This window comes from Polypterus senegalus, chromosome 8 (genome assembly GCF_016835505.1).
Source record: "Polypterus senegalus isolate Bchr_013 chromosome 8, ASM1683550v1, whole genome shotgun sequence".
Lineage (NCBI taxonomy): Eukaryota > Metazoa > Chordata > Cladistia > Polypteriformes > Polypteridae > Polypterus > Polypterus senegalus.
The window spans coordinates 158,233,992-158,239,354 of record NC_053161.1 but is presented as its reverse complement, the minus strand read 5'-3'; positions in this window follow the sequence as shown (position 1 = coordinate 158,239,354).

The following is a 5,363-nucleotide window of genomic DNA, read 5'->3' as shown; positions in this document are numbered from 1 at the left end:
TGTGTTATATTTGACTAATGGTTAAATGTGTTTGATGATCAGAAACATTTTGTGTGACAAACATGCAAAAGAATTAAAATCAGGAAGGGGCAAATAGTTTTTCACACCACTGTATATATATATATATATATATATACACTATATACACTATATATATATATATATATATATATATATATATATATATATATATATATATATATATATATATATATATATATATATATATATATATATATATATATATATGTATATATATATGTATGTATATATATGTATATATATGTATGTATATATATATATGTATATATATATATATATATATATATATATATATGTATATATATATATATATATATATATATATATATATATATATAGAATATATATATATATGTATATATATAGAATATATATATATATATATAGATATATAGTACAGCGTTGTCTTAAGCCATCCTAAAATATATCACTTGGACTGGCTTGGCCCTGTCTGAGTTCTGGTTTGAGGAAGTGTGTTTTATACAGTGCCATGCTGTGCTGATCAAAGTTTTCTATCTTGTTTATGATGTGCATTAATATTTTCAGGAGTGGGTCGAAATATTGAAAAGTTTACCAAACCAAGGTGGCTATGACAGATGTGGATAAATTTGTTGGTACCCCTCCACAAAAAAAGAAAAATCCTGAATTGTCTCTTAAATAACATGAAACTGAAAAGTCATTGGCACCCCTCGTCGTTTGTTCCATATTTAACAAAAATCAGACTTTGCTTTAGAGTTTTGATTTAACTGGATATTTCAAATAACACAGATGAAAATGGCTTGAAAAAAAATGATGGGACCCTTAACCCAATCTTATTTGTTGCACAACCTTTAAAGGCGATAAGTGCAAAGGAGTCGGTTCACTGTTATCATTTCAAAGTGTGTTTTTTTTTTTGTCTTCATTGACTCAAATGTTGTTAACACTAATTTTGTAACTGATTAACCCCGAGCCCTGGGGCCTCATGTATAAACAGTGCATATGCACAAAAATGTTGCGTATGGCCATTTCCACGCTCGCTTCACAATTTATAAAAACTAAACTTAGCGTAAAGCCATGCACATTCTCACGCCAGCTCAAACCATAGTGTATGCAAGTTTTCCGCTCGGTTTTGCAAACTGGCGGCACCCAGTGTCAAAGCTGTGTTACTGTTCCTGTGAGGTTTCCCTTTACTTTTTAGATTCTTATCCCTGATGTGGCTTTATCAAATACCCTGAAATTAACCACTTATCATGTATTAGTTTAATCTGATTGTAATCAACCTGTAACAATATACATTACAGAAACCGATTCATCCCAAGAGCTCTAAACACACTCAATCAGTCCAAGTGTTCTCGGTAAAACTGTTTGTTTATAGATAATAAGTACCATACTGTAAACTTGTATTACAGTTGTAATATTTCACAACCTGAACCACTTCTGCTTTCATATTGTATATATTTGTTTTTTTTATCGTATTATTTTACCATTTTAAATAAAAAACTAACTGGCACTCTGTGGGTGACAGCAGGGCCTTCAGCTGCATAGCGCCCAGAACTCCCTAAATTAAAATTTAATTAATTAAAAATGTACTACGAAGATATTTCAATGTTCCTTAAAAGTTTTGAAGAATCTGCGTTCTCAGCTTACAGATGGCTTAACGTCCATTACAGAGCTGAGTGTGTGGCGATTGGTTACTTGGAGAAAGAAAAGGAAGGACAGGAATCGGGAGTTAGTACATTTGAGATAAATTTATTTTATCAAGGGTCATGCATGGTGCAGCAAGCATCTTGCGGGAGGTAGGAACAATTTCTGGATGTTGTACCGGGTTTTTTTTTTTTTTTCTTTTTCTTTCTTTTCTCTGCACCCTAATACTCTTCCATAAGACGCTCAGTTGATGGGCTACGACTCTCCTTTTCGCAGCGACTTTAATGCCTGGCCACTTATTTATTCCGTGCACTGTGAGACTTTATGAACTTAAACTTTCAAGTTTTTCCTCCACTCGATCAACTGTCAATGGCCGTTCATACCACTGCTTAAACTAGCAAATAGTAAGTTTTTCCTTGCCTCCACTTTGTATTCGCTGAAATTCTTAATTCCCTGTGCTTTTGCCATTTGCTTTTCACAGAACTCTGAATTTAAGAGGCAATTTATATTGATTTGCATATTCAAAGAGGTGTAATTCTGGGAGGAGATGGGGTGGGGCAGCAGGCATGTGCACATACATTATATTTCACGCTGACCAAGATTTATGTAGTGGGTGAACATGGAAGTTGGCATACACACAGATTTATGCATCTGGATTTTTTGTGCATACGCCCATTTCTGTTTGTGTCCGTACGCCATGTTTTAGTGTGAATTCTACACACAGTGTTATGCATGAGTCCCCAGGTCATCTGTTCTTTAATTGGCCTTGCTAGAATTTAACATAGAACAACATGCTCCAAACCGCTTGATTAAATTCAAGGTTGCAGGGAGCCAGAGCCTATCCTGGCAGCTTTGGACATCAACAAATAAACAATCTGGAAGGAGTGGCAGTCCATCACAGGGCACGCACAAACTCACTTAGGTCAGTCCAAGTTTGCCTGTTTACAGTCTTATTAACTTAACCGACATGTCTTTAGTGACGTGGAAGGAAGACCATTAAAGACCTGGAGAGTGTTCAGATATGATACCAGGGAGCGGAATTTTAGCGCTCGGAATGTTAACTACTGCAATTACAGAAATTGCAAACGATGTTTTCTTTCTCTCTTTAACTTTAGTCGCTATAGGTGCCATCACATCCTACGCTTGACTCAAGGAGTTTTTTTAACTTTTAATTCATGTTTTCAGCTTTCAAGCCATTCTAATTTTTTTAAGGCATGTTTCTATCTTGTAAACATTTCTAACACACCTTTTACGTACATCTTGAGTGTGTTAGAGTTTCTGTGATGAGAGCGCTGACAGTTGAATGGACTCATCCAGAATGCCAATGATATAGAGTAGATGAGTTCTGATTTAACATAGCACCATTCCTCAATAAGTAATAAGCATTCATGATGATACCTTCCTGGTGTAACAAAGTGGGAGCCCTAAGATGTGCGGTGAACCTCTCTTCATCACACAGATGCGGTGACTGGAAATTTAACCAGTGACCCCTTGAATTAAGAGTGGCACAGTGGTTAGAACTGCTGCTTCGCACATCCAACGTCCTGGATTCAAGACATGCGCCCTATCAATTTTCAAGCCCCTCCCATGTCCACTTGAGTGTTCCTCCCATATCCCTAAAGACGTCCTTATTAGGCTAATTGGGGATTCCATTCCTATCCTAGTGGGTGTGTTTGTAAACGAGTAAGCCCTGCAGTTACAGTAAGTAGATTTTTACCTTGTATTCAATGTGGTGAGAATGGCAGCCGATTCTGTGTGACACAGAATTGGATTATGCAATTTGTAATGTCACGATTACAAGAACTTTTATATAGCTAATTTTCTTAATAAACAGCGAAGATATTTTATACAACAAAATATGAGCTAAGGGAGGTGAAGTGAGCTCTGTATTTAAACTTGGGCCTTCGGAGTGAATCTTCATTTCCCTATGAATTCACAACTAAGAAAGCTTTAATACAATAGATTAGATTAAATTAATCACATTCCCCTATACAGAAATCTGGTGTTGGCCATTTTATGTAAGCTTCTAAATAAATGGAGCGACTTTACTTGATGAATAAGAACCCAAAACACTTTCCACGCATAACAAAATGGGTGCACTGGGAGGTGAAATGATTCCCTTACAGTCACTTAACGTTAAATTTGTAATTGGGCTTTAATCTTGGAATTTCTGAGGTGCTCGTGTGTTATAATCCGGCCACTTAACCCAGATAGCGCATATCCATTCACTCCCGGCCACTAAACTCGATGTTATACTTAACGACATTAGAAACATCGCGGCATGAGAAGTAATGTTTCAAAAATGATTAAAAATCAAAATTTACGTCGTTTTGTTTGTTAAATAAACGAATGTAAACAACGATGCAGTTTTCCTCTTGCCTGTGGCGGGGTTATAACACACGAGTCCATTTATGTTTTTAATGTCAAGCCTTTCATCTTCAATGAATACACCCCCAGATGTTTTCCAGTAAAATCAAATGAAAGGGCTACTGGATCGAGTGAGGTCTCGCAGCCTCTGATCACTTAAATAGCAGTCTTGAAGCTTACAGAACTCCATGTTAGCCAATAGGGTGTCACACTGAGCTCCCGTTTAAAGCCGCCGGCAGATCGGTTAACGAGCAGCTATTTGTGCAATGTTTTCATCATGATTATGTTCACTTTTTCGCTTCATCAGCAAGCATTTTCATATCTTTACTATTCGCTTCAATATCGAAGGTCAACTTACTTTAATTGGGCGAATGTCTTGAATTCTAATCGCCGCAGTTAGGGCACCGTTTTCTTTTACCTCTGTTAGGTGTCCAAGTCGCATCTAAAACTATAGAGTCCTTGCGGCGCACCTGCGCTGATACGTGGGAATGGAAAGGACACACGTGGAAAGTTTAAGAGGACTTTCAATAATTCAGTGATTTAAAAAATATAATAACGTCTTTAATTTAAGAGACTGGTGCGTAACGAGACTACAGAGAAGTTAAGATAATCTGTCAGTAGACAAAGAACGATCAGCGCTTTAATATTTTACAGTAAAGGACCTGCAAGCGCGACATTTTCCAATCCGTCACCAGGGGCGCTGCATCCATAATGAAGGAAGTGGCGCTTTTCTTTTTTTAAATCCTTCTTGTTCTTGATTATTATTAATACATTCTATTTTATATAAACCCTTTCCCATGATAAATGCGCTTCACGGAGTCTTAAAACGAACTGCAGGATATATAAAACATTGGCTACAAATATTTTCTGCACAGAACACTAAAACAGATAAAGACAGGATATACAAAGCATTAAAAAGAATAAAAGACAATAAACCAGAGTAAAATACTAAATCAAATACTAAAAAAATCCTGAACAGATAACATTGTGATATACACTCACCTAAAGGATTATTAGGAACACCTGTTCAATTTCTCATTAATGCAATTATCTAATCAACCAATCACATGGCAGTTGATTCAATGCATTTAAGGGTGTGGTGCTGGTCAAGACAATCTCCTGAACTCCAAACTGAATGTCAGAATGGAAAAGAAAGGTGATTTAAGCAATTCTGAGCATGGCATGGTTGTTGGTGCCAGACAGGCCGGTCTGAGTATTTCACAATCTGCTCACTTACTGGGATTTTCACGCACAACCATTTCTAGGGTTTACAAAGAATGGTGTGAAAAGGGAAAAACATCCAGTATGCGGCAGTCCTGTGGGCGAAAATG